A 12,743-nucleotide genomic window follows, 5' to 3' on the forward strand; every position below is an offset into this window, starting at 1 on the left:
CCAAAGCAGGCTCCAGGCTCTGAGCTGTCAGCACAGAGCCCGACGCAGGGCTTGAACTCAACGAACTGTGAGATCATGACCTGAGCTGAAGTTGGATGCTTAACCGACTGAGCCACCCAGGTGCCTCTGACAAAAAAATTTTTTAATAAAATGTTTTATTTTGAAATAATCAGCCCCCTCCCCACACACACCTTCTACCCAGTTTCCTCGATGGCACTGCAACCAAGGACATTAGAAATAGAGCCAAGGCTGCAACCAGGATCAAAGGGTTTTTTTTGAGGCATCTTGGTGGCTCAGTCAGTCAAGTCTCTTGATTTTGGCTTGGGGCTCAGGGCTTGAGCCCGAATCAGAGCCTGCTTAGGATTCTCTTCCTCTCTCTCTCCCCCTCCCCCACTCGAACTTTCTTGATCTCTCCCAAAATAAATAAATAAACTTAAAAAAAAAAAAAACGGGGGGTGCCTGGGTGGCTTGGTTGGTTAAGCATCCGACTTTGGCTCAGGTCATGATCTCACGGCCCGTGAGTTCGAGCCCCGCGTCGGGCTCTGTGCTGACCGCTCAGAGCCTGCAGCCTGTTTCAGATTCTGTGTCTCCCTCTCTGCCCCTCCCCTGTTCATGCTCTGTCTCTCTCTGTCTCAAAAATAAACGTTAAAAAAATTTTTTTTTAAAAAATGGGCTTTTTCAATGCTCAGAAACCCATAGCAACACCCAGCAGAATTAAGTTACAGTTAATGATATAAAATGTGCTAGTACAAACTGCTAAATCTTATAAAGGCGAATTTACCCCAAACTCCCTCTCACTGCCCCAAAAATGTTTGGCTAAACTAACAAGTGAATGATAGTTACTCCTTTGCTACTGCATGAATGGAACGATTTCCCCTTTCATTTTGTTTGCAGTATTTGATTAAAACTGAAATAATTTCAGGGGCTCCTGGGCGGCTCAGTTAAGCATCCGACTTCGGCTCAGGTCCTGATATTGTGGTTCATGAGTTTGAGCCCTGTGTTGCGTGCTCTCTCTCCCTCTCTCTCAAAAATAAAGATTAAAAAAACTAAATTTCAGAAAATGTGCATGTCAATACCTCAGGAAGCTGCTGTTTTGGTAAACTGCATAGCTGCTATGAAAACACAGCCAAGTTGGGCGCCTGGGTGGCTCCATGGTTAAGCATCTGACTTGCTTAACCTCTCTCTCTGTCAAAAAAAAAAAAAATTAAACTAAAAAAAAAAAAAAACAAACAAACTCAAAAGAAAACCACAGCTAAGTCTCCACCAGGTGGGAGACACTGTAGTCACTGTAGTCCTGCCTGCATGGTTGACAGGACACCCTCAGGGGTCCTGGGCTGGTGCTGAGAGCAGGCAGATGCAGAAAGAAATTTTAACTTGAATAATCTACTGACTTACTGTTTTCATATAGCCTGTATTGTTTTGTGATTTGCTGATTGTTGTTAATATGTTATGAATATTTTTCCATATCATCACATATTCTATAATAAAATCTTCTAGGGGCTGCATAGGATCCTGTGTATTGATATAATTTTGCCTTTCTCTATTACACACATTGTGAATCATGTAACCAATCATGTTTTCTTCTTGGAGTTTGCTGTTAGGAAGCCCAGAGCCAAATTTGCAGTCTGTTTCTGGCAACTGTACCAGGGCTTGCTTGTCTGTGGCTTCATCTTATTTTTCCTGCTCTTATTCCTTACTCCGCAGTAACTTTTTTCCCACCCACTTTTTTTTTTCTCACTCTTTATTGTATTTTTATTCAGTTATGGATCCTTTACCTAAAGGCTCTTTTGGTTATTCTTCTTAGGTCAGTATATATATGACCAAAGTATTGTTTACATGTATCTAATTCTTTTTGATATTCATTTATTTTTGAGAGAGAGGAAGAGAGCATGAGTGGGGGAGGGGCAGAGAGAGGGAGACAGAGGATATGAAAGGGGCTCTGCATTGCCAGCAGAAAGCCCGATGTGGGTCTCACAAACTTAGAGATCATGACCTGAGCCGAAGTCTGATGCCCAACCAACTGAGCCACCCAGGCGTTCCACATGAATCTAATTTTTTACAGTAGGCTCCATGCCCAACGTGGGGTTGGAACTCAAGACCTCGAGATTAAGTTGCATGCTCCACCCACCAAGTTGGCCAGGTGCCCCAACATGCATCTAATTTTTTAACTTTTATTATTATTTTTAAATGCTTACTTATTTTTGAGAGACATTGGGGAGGGACAGAGAGAGAGGGGGACAGAAGATCTGAAGCAGGCTCTGCACTGACAGCAGCCAGCCCAATGCAGGGTTCTAACTCACAAACCAGTGAGATCATGACCTGAGCTGAAATCAAGACTAGGACGCTTAACTGACTGAACCACACAGGGGCCCCTTAGTGTTTATTATTTTAAACAATTTTTTTAAGATTTTGTTTTTAAGTAATCTCTACAACCAATGTGGGGCTTGAATTTACAACCCTGAGATCAAGGGTTGCAAGCTCTGCCAGGTGCCCCTTAACTTTTTAAAAACTAGCATCAGACTTAAAGTTTGCAAAGATAGTTTCTCCATATCCTTCATTCAGCTTTTCCTAATGTCAACATATCATTTAGTCATAGTATATTGATCAGAATCAAGAAATTAACACTGATGTACTACTATTAACTACAGACCATATTTGAATTTTACAATTTTTCTACTATTGCCCTTTTCTGTTCAGAAATCCAGGATTCCAGATAACATTTGGTTATTTCTCTGATTTTCCTGCAGCCGGGACTAAGTTCAACGGCTTTTCTTTGTCCTTCACTACATTGACCCCCTTTTTTTTTTTTTTTAACATTTATTTATTTTTGAGAGAAAGAGAGAGAGAGTGGGAGACACAGAATCCAAAGCAGGCTCCAGGCTCTGAGCTGTCAGCACAGAGCCTGCCACGGGGCTTGAGCTCACAAACCACGAGATCATGACCTGAGCTGAAGCCCAACGCTTAACTGACTGAGCCACCCAGGAACCTTGACCTTTTAAAGAGTATTGGCCAAGTATCTGTTGAATGTCTTCCAATTCGGGTTTGTCTCAAGTTTTCTCACGATCGGACTGATGTTCCGGATGTATTTTTGTAAGCTACACCACATTATTTTGGGAGCAGGGTGGGGATTAAAAGCCAAACAAAGAGGTTCTGGCCTGTCTGCAGCCTGAGGCTGAGGGAGGTGATTTGATTCATTAATATCACCTGGCCCAGGTGATCTGGGACCTAAGACTTCTTTTTTTTTTTAATTTTTTTTAATGTTTTTATTTATTTTTGAGACAGAGAGAGACAGATCATGAGCAGGGGAGTGGCAGAGAGAGAGGGAGACACAGAATCTGAAGCAGGCTCCAGGCTCCGAGCTGTCAGCACAGAGCCTGACGCGGGGCTCGAACCCACAGACCATGAGATCATGACCCGAGCTGAAGCAGACGCCCAACCGACTGAGCCACCCAGGTGCCCCTGGGACCTAAGACTTCTGAGGCCGTGGCCAGGAACCAGTGTTCCAAGGATCCAAGGAAGCAGTTCCTGAGGCACTGACCCTGAAGGAAGGCAGCCTGCAGGTAACAGCTATCTGAAATAAGTTACCTGAAATAACAGTAGTAAAGGAACCTAGAACACCTTAGGAAATCACTAGTACTCACCCCGTTCCCGTTGGGCCAGGATGTCCCTCACGGTGTTAGAGGCAGGCAGACCTGAGTTGGAATTTCTACTTTCCTGTAACCTTGCTCAACTTAGCTTCTCTGAGCTTCAGTTACTTCATCTGTAAAAATGGGCATTAATAATAAATTACGTGACATGTTTAGGAGCCCTTATTAAAATAAGAATTGATACTTATTGAACACCCTCTATGTCTAAGGTGCTGTGTGACCTCACAAAGGTTTTTGTTACCTCTGGGTCTCCCATCTCATCATCGCTTAAATTGGGGGTGGGGGATAGGAAATGGAATTGCAAATAGCACCTAAAAGTACACATTTATTTCACTTGTACTGAGCGATGATTTTCATACACATGCATTCTCACTGAATTCTCATGATTAAGTAGATTATGCCCATTAGGCAGTTAAAACTAAAGCGCCCAAAGTGAACTTACTGGCCAAAGACCACAGAGCCTAACAGATATTGAGGCTGGATCCTCAACCCACATTTCTAGCTCTAGGCCCATGGTTTTCCAAAGACAGCATGCCTACAGTAGCAGGCACGCCTTTGTCTACAGCAGGAACTGAAAAATAACTTTTCTGGGCTAAAATGTATACTCTGGCCTAATTTGCAATTTGATACTGTTTCTGTGTCCTTTACTGTGGTATGTACTTTTGAATCTCAAGCAACATTCTGTATTAGCTTCCTTAGGCTGTTGTAACAAAGTGACAACAAACTGGGTGACTGGGAACAATAGAAATGTATTGTCTCACAGCTTTGGAGGCTGAAAGTCCAAGATCCAGAAGTCAGCAGTGCCGTGCTCCCTCGGAAACCTGGAGGGAAGGCTCCTTCTTTGCCTCTCCCAGCTCCCGGTGTCCCCAGATGTTCGCTGGCTTGTGGCATCATTGCAGCCTCCACATTGTGTCTCCCTGTGTCTTCACACGGTCTTCCCTCTGTGCGTGCCTGTCCTGTTTCTAGATTTCCTTTTTCCACAAGGACGCCAGTCATGCTGGATTGGAACCCACCCCAATGACCTCATTTTAACCTGATTACCTCTGTAAAGAAGACCCTGTTTCCAAGTAGGTCACATTCTGAGGGACTGGGATTGGGACTTCAGTATCTCTTGTTTAGGGGACTGAATGAGCCTCTCCTGTCACACTCCCTGTACTTCTGACACAAAGCCTGTGGCTTTTTTTACACCAAGCAATTCTCTGAGACACCAGCTGGATGTCCTACAATTCAATTCAATTCTGACACCAACTAGAGTTAATGTAGACCCTGCAGGTTAAGGACACAGTCCCATGAGACTGCTTCTCCTTCAGATGCCAATTATAAGTACTGGTTGTCTTCTGTACTTCTGACCTACTGGCTACAAATTGGGATTCCTGTGACCTCCTCCTTGGACTTAATAATTTGCTAGAACTCTTGCAGAATTCAGGGAAACACTTGGGTTTACTGGCTTTTATAATAAATAGCAAAATGAAGAGGTAAATAGGGCGAGGTCAGGAAGGGTCCAGGGAGCAAGAGTTTTTGTCTTCATAGAGTCGGGGATACACCACTTTCCAAACATATGGATGTGTTCACCAACATACAGCCTCTCCTAACCCCCTACTTTTGGGACTTTTATGGTGGCTTCACCTTGTTGGTAGACGTGATCGGTCATTAACTCAACCTCCAGTCCCTCTCCCCTTCCAGGAAGAAGGGGGTTTGGGCTCAAAGTTCCAAGCTTCTAATGATGGTTTCATCTTTCTGATGACCCCACCCACTCCCTTCCAGGATCTCACCAGGCATTACCTCCTCAGAACAAAAGATGTTCCTATCACCCAGGAAATACCAAGGGATTTTTGGAGCTCTGTGTCAGCAACCAGGGTCAAAGATCAAATATTTGAACAAAAGGTGCTGGTAGCACTCTCTTATCACTTAAAAAATGACAAGGGTTCTAGGAGCTGTGCCAGAAACTGAGGGCATAGATGAAATATATATTTTCTATTAATTCACAGGACACAATTCAGCTCATAACATTCTCTTTCCAAAAGCAAACTCCAGGTGCTGTATTTATGCCAGTATAGCTGGGGAGGTCCAGGAAAGTCACATTTTCCAGGAAGGATGCCTTCTGTAAACTTTGAATCATTCAAAACTTTGTATTCCAAGATTCATTTTTCCCCCTAGGAATGAATGTAAAGTAGGTGATGAAATGCACTCGCACAGCTCATAAATCTATGACTGTCTTACCCCATTTTTGCTTTTGGTGCTGCTTTGTATCTTTGCAGCATTATCTCTACCCACGGACACTCTCCTAAATTGACAGCACTACCTGTTGAGGAGGTGATTCAGTCCTCTTCGTGGTGTCTTATCACATCCAGTATTTACTCCAAAGGTATTGATTTGGGGGTGTGTTTTTCAGCCCTAGCGTCTCTACTTTGTAAATGTTTGAATGATGTTGTTACAGCTTTTTTAAGTGGTTTGTAATGTCAGTGAACGACAAAATAACAGCTTAATGGGCACAGAAAGCTGTTGCTAGAGTCCAAAGGACGTTAACAACAGTGTGATTTGTTGGGGTGCCTGGGTGGCTCAGTCGGTAAGCATCCAACTTTGGCTCAGGTCATGATATCATGGTTCTTGAGTTCAAGCCTCACGTCGGGCTCTGTGCTGACAGCTCGGAGCCTGGAGCCTGTTTCTGATTGTGTGTCTCCCTCTCCCTCTGCTCCTACCCCACTCACACTCTGTCTTCTCTCAAAAACAAATAAACATTAAAAAAATTAAAAACAAAAAACAAAAAAACGACAGTGTGATTTGCTCAACAATGACACCGGTGGTCATTTGTTTTCCCCGCTACAGTGGCGCCGCCTTGTGGCAGTAGCATAAACACTTTTTAATCCATTGCATCTCCGTGGCTTTGAAGTTGTTCAATACCTAAGGAGTAGAATTGTTTTCTTTTCCTGGTGTTTGTGTGATTTCCAGTGTACACACAGAGTGTCACTTTGTTAACATTTTTGTGGCACTACATCAAAGTCGCATAAGTCATATCTGCATATAATGCATACTGCAGAAAGACTGGAACTTGGCAGTGTGGCTCATGCCCTAGCCAAAACATAAAAGCTTTCTTGTCCCTGTCACTCCTGTTTGGGGTCCTGTAGGAGCCAGGGGATGCAATTCTCAGAGAGCAGCTGGGCCTGAGCATAAAAGCCCATCAATAAGGAGCAGGTGACGCTGCCACAGCTGGGTAATTTGTCTCTTTGCTCTTCTGCAGCCTATTTGGTGATGATGTATTTGTCCCAGAGAATAGATGATGGCAGGTTTGTTCATATTTTACACTTATGAACCTGCCTCTTCCTCTCCTCCTGGCTCTGCCCATCTGTCTTTGTCCCTGGCTCCTCTCATTTCATTTCACAGATCGGGCAGCAGGCCTTGGCCATGAGTTATGAAGGTGGATTCTGTGAGGGCAGCTTTGGGAAGGGAGGGAGGGAGAAGAGATGGGTCAGCTCCCTGGAGAGAAGGGATGGATGGACAGGTTCAGGAGAAAGAGATGTCACAGACTCAGTAGTGAGTGGGAAGGGACCTGAGAGAGGAAGGGGAGGGAAAGATCCTGGGGCAGAAGACAATGATGCTGGGGAGGCCTGCTCACAGAAGATGGCTTGGAATGCTGGGTCCAACCCCAATAATTAAGTTGGGCCTAGTGTAAAACCTAATTGTTGTAGCCATCCTCCCAGGTGGCCCCCATGACTCATGTTGGTATTCACACCCTTGTGAAGCCCCCTCCCACACTGATCAGGACCAACGTGTATAACCAATGGGACGTGCAGAAATGATGAAGTGTGATTTCCGAGGCCAGGTCATGAAAGTCCTTGGAGATTCCACTTTACTCTCTCTTGGATCACTTGCTCTGGGGTAATCCCACTGCTATGTGGTAAAGACACCCAAGAAGTGCCTGGAAAAGTCCATGGGGCAAGGAACTGAGGTCCCAAGCCAACACAGAGCAATCACTTGTCAGGCGTGTGAGCAATCTACCTTGGAAGTAGATCCAACAGCCCCAGTCAAGCCTTCAGATGACCACAGCCCAAGCTGACATCTTTTTTATTTTTAATTTGTTTGTTTATTTATTTAATCTCTACAGCCAACATGGGGCTCGAACTCATAACCTCATGATCAAGAGTTGCATGCTCTAGTGACTGAGTCAGCCAGGAGCCCCCCAAAGTGGACATTTTGACTGCAGCATTGTGGGAGACCCTGAGCCAGAACCAGTCCAGCTGACCACTCACTCCTGAATTTCTGACCTGTTTGGACATGTGAGATGATAATTGTTTATTGTTCCAAGTTGCTAGATTTTGAGGGTAATTTATTCCACAGTAATTGGAAACGGTCTAATTCCTTATTTGTAGAACTGTCATTCAGCATCTCTCTGGTTTGCTGCTCAGAATGCACAGTCATGGGACAGGGACCCATTCATGACAGGTGCTCAGTTAACCATCATTGCATGTTACTGAGTGTCACAAAGAGAACCCCTGTCCCTTACTTATTCAAGCAGGGTAAATGGAGTTAGTTAAGCAAGGAGAAGGTTCTGGGATGGAGTAGGTATGTATTGTGAGGAGAGGGATAGGGCCACAATTAGGATGATCAAATCTCCTGGTTTCCCTGGGACAGAGGGGTTTTCTGATTGGAGGACTTTCGGTGCTAAAACTGGGTAAGTCTAGGGGAAGCTGAAATGAGTTGGTCACCCTAGCTGGGGTTGGGATGGGGTTAGGGTTTCAAAGCTGCACTTCCAGTAAGCTGCCACACTGTGGTTCATATGACATGGGAAGGGAGATCTGTCTGACCAGGAGAGATGGTCAGGGGTGGGAGCTTGCTCCTGGAGCTGCCTGGTTTCATCCTCTTGCCCCACTTAAGTGGAGGGAGATGGGAAAACCCTCTTACAAGTGTCAGACCAGTGTAAGGAGGCTGCAGATCAGCCCTCCCTTATTCTCCTCAGCAGAGGGGGCCAGAAACATCTAGAATTTGGTGAAGATTCTCACCCTAGACCAGGAAGGCCAGCCCCTTTCTGTCCATGGGTCCTGGCTTCCTGTGGTTTCATTACCAAATGCCTTCTACCACACAGCCAAAAAAAAAATCAGTGACCGGTCACCAAGGCTGCCTGCTCCATTGTTAGAGAGGTATTTCCTTGTACTGACTGAGGAGCTGCTACCAAATAACCTCCACCCTTTGATTGTATTTGATTCTGCTTGCTTTTTTTTTTTTTTTTTTTTTTTTTTTTTTTTTAATTTTAGAGAGGGGAGAGGGGCAGAGGGAGAGGGAGAGAATCTCAAGCAGGATCCACGCTTAGCGAGGAGCCTGATGCAAGGCTCGATTTCATGATCACAAGATCACGACCTGAGCCAAAATCAAGAGTCAATTGCTCAACTGAGTGAGCCACCCAGGCACCCCATGTGCTAAAATTTCTAACTTGTTTCTTCATGGCAGCCTTTTCACATACTATGCAACATTGCTTTCTCTGCCTCAGGTTCCCTTTGCCCTGCTCCCTTCTCCTGGCAAACTCTCTCTGTGTATTGTTTCAAGCTTAGGTCCAAAGTCATAACTCCTGGGAGGTCTGATGGAGCCAGTCGCTTCCGCCTCTCCAGGTCTGCCACACTCAGAGTCTAAGGGAAGGGCAGCTCTATGGCATGACACCAGTGACATCTCCATCTACCCATCTGGGCTTGTCCTGAGTGGCTGTGACTGGGGAGCCTCTGATCACACCAACTTCCAGAAGGGGGAGCTTATTCCCTGTTAGTCCCTCTGATAACCCCAAGGAGCCACTGGGCCCAGATGTGTCTCCAACACCTCTCTTTGTTCTTCTTTGTTAACACTAAGATCTGGCCTCAGGCTCACAGTGTTCTGCCTTAGCTACAAGGCAGTGGCTGCAGTGTTATTTCCACTGTATTTATTTGGATGATTCTGCCTGTTTATGAACAATTGATCCAGGTTTTCCATTTATAATGAGGATATGGCTTCCTTTTTATCTATCTATCTATCTATCTATCTATCTATCTATGTATCTATGTATCTATCTATCTATCTATATTTTAGAGAGAGAGAGCACGTACAAGTGGGGGAGAGGAGCAGAGGAAGAGAGAGAGAGAATCTTAGGCAGGCTCCACACTCAGCGCAGAGCCTGCCGAAGGGCTCAATCATACTGGGATCATGACCTGAGCCAAAATCAAGAGTCAGATGTTCAACCAACTGAGCCACCCAGGTGCCCCTATCGTTTCCTTTTTAAAATAAGCTACACATATAATACATGTTAAGTTAGAAAACACAGGGAAAAAAAAAAAAAAAGAAAACACAGGGAAAAAAAATCATAGTGCAAGACTCATTTTTTTATAGAAGTCATTACTGACCCTCAAGTCTATATGGGACCTCCCTTTTTCTCTTCCCCACACATTGTAAGTCCTTACAGCTCCTTGTACTTCTTCATAGTCTGTATTGCAATTGACAAAAATACTTTTGTGTGTATTTTTCACTTATTCAGTAAATATTTAATGTATCATGCAAGAGAAATGAGAGGAGAGCAGCTTAAGGCATCTGCCGTAAAGGGGCTCAAAGTCAGTGCTGATTTGATTTTGTCTCTCCTACCAGACTTCAAGTCCCAAAAGGGCTGGGGGCTTGTTGTCCTGTCTACCTTTAGTGTTTCAGAGCTTAGCACAGCCAGTAGCCAGGTAGACGTAGTATTTGCTGAATGATTAACAAAATTAATGCCTGCGCTCCACTCCCCCTTGCCAAGAACACCAGGAGGGAGACACTGGTCTGCAGCCAGTGGGTGGATATTCTTTGAGGAGGTGTACATGCAAACATCCATGTCCCTTTCGGCCCCTGGGCCCCTCGTGGGGTCTGCAGGCTCTCCCCTCCTGCTGAGGTCTGTGACCTGGGGGATTGTGGACCGAGAAGGGATTAGTTTGGAAAGCAGACAAAAGAGCTGGGCAGGGCCAGAAGAGGGCATGGGGCCCCAGAATGTCCAGGCAGAGATGGTAAAATGGGATGAAAATAGAAAAGGAGATGGAGAGAAAATGTACCTATGGCCTAGAGCCTTGTCCAACTGTCTGCAATTGTTGGGGTTTGCTCCTTTGATAAATGTGCTAAATACAGCCTGTGGATCCCTCCTCCCCAGAAAAAAAAAAAGACGCACAATTTCAGGGGGCCTACTGACCCTCTGCCACTAGTCCTTGAGTGCCCAATTAAGAATCCCTAGTATCAGAAAAAGATTCCATGCTCCTGGATAGGAAGAACAAATATTGTTAAAATGTCAATACTACCCAAAGCAATCTACATATTCAATGCAACACCTATCAAAATAACACCACCATTCTTCACAGAGCTAGAACAAACAATCCTAAAATTTGTATGGAACCAGAAAAGACCCCAAATAGCCAAAGCAATCTTGAAAAAGAAAATCAAAGCAGGAGGCATCACAATCCAGGACTTCAAGCTGTATTACAAAGTTGTAATCATCAAGACAGTGCAGAACTGGCACAAAAACAGACATTCAGATCAATGGAACAGAATAGAAAACCCAGAAATGGACCCACAAATGGATGACTAACTAATCCTTGACAAAGCAGGAAAGAATATCCAATGGAATAAAGACAGTCTCTTCAGCAAGTGGTGCTAGGAAAACTGGACAGCAGAGTGCAGAAAAATGAACCTGGACCACTTTCTTACAGCATACACAAAAATAAACTCAAAATGGATGAAAGATCTAAACATAAGACAGGAAACCATCAAAATCCTCGAGGAGAAAAGCAGGCAAAAACCTCTTTGATCCTCTTACTCAACCTCTTCTTACTCAATATGTCTCCAGAAGCAAGGGAAACAAAAGCAAAAATGAACTATTGGGACCTCGTCAAAATAAAAAGCTTCTGCACAGTGAAGGAAACAATCAGCAAAACTAAAAGGCAAGCTACAGAATGGGAGAAGATATTTGCAAACAACATATCAGATAAAGGGTTAGTATCCAAAATCTATAAAGAACTTATCAAACTCCACACCCAAAAAACAAATAATCTAGTGAAGAAATGGGCAAAAGACATGAATAGACACTTCTCCAAAGAAGACATCCAGATGGTCTACTGACACATGAAAAAATGCTCAACATCACTCAGCATCAGGGAAATACAAATCAAAACCACAATAAGATACCACCTCACACCTGTCAGAATGGCTAACCTTAACAACTCAGGCAACAACAGATGTTGGCGAGGATGTGGAGAAAGGGGATCTCTTTTGCACTGTTGGTGGGAATGCAAGCTGGTGCAGCCACTCTGGAAAACAGTATGGAAGTTCCTCAAAAAAAAAAAAAAAAAAAAAAAAATAGAACTATCCTACAATGCAGCAATTGCATACTAGGTATTTATCCAAGGGATACAGGTATGCTGTTTCGAAGGGACACATGCACCCCAATGTTTATAGCAGCACTATCAACAATAGCCAAAGTATGGAAAGAGCCCAAATGTCCATCAACAGATGAGTGGATAAAGAAGATGTGGTATACATATACAATGGAGTATTACTCAGCAATCAAAAAGAATGAAATTTGCCATTTGCTGCTATGTGGATGGAACTAGAGGGTATTATGCTAAGCGAAATTAGTAGGAGAAAGAAAAATATCATATGACTTCATTCATATGTGGACTTTAAGATACAAAACAGACGAACATAAGGGAAGGGAAGCAAAAATAATATAAAAACAGGGAGGGGGACAAAACATAAGAGACTTTTTTTTTTTTAAACGTTTATTCATTTTTGAAAGAGAGAGAGAGAGACACAGAATTCGAAGCAGGCTCCAGGCTCCAAGCTGTCAGCACAGAGCCCAATGCGGGGCTCGAACTCACAGACTACAAGATCAGAACCTGAGCCGGAGTCGGCCGCCCAACCGACTGAGCCACCCAGGCACCCCAAGAGACTGTTAAATATGGAGAACAAACAGAGGGTTGCCAAAGGGGTTGTGAGATGGGGGGATGGGCTAAATGGGTAAGGGGCATTAAGGAATCTACTGAAATCATTGTTGCACTATGTGATAACTTGAATATAAATTTAAAAAAAACAAAAACAAGAATCCCTAGTGCCATTGTTCCATGCTCC

The sequence above is a fragment of the Panthera tigris genome, chromosome D3, assembly GCF_018350195.1.
Source record: "Panthera tigris isolate Pti1 chromosome D3, P.tigris_Pti1_mat1.1, whole genome shotgun sequence".
NCBI classification, from domain to species: domain Eukaryota; kingdom Metazoa; phylum Chordata; class Mammalia; order Carnivora; family Felidae; genus Panthera; species Panthera tigris.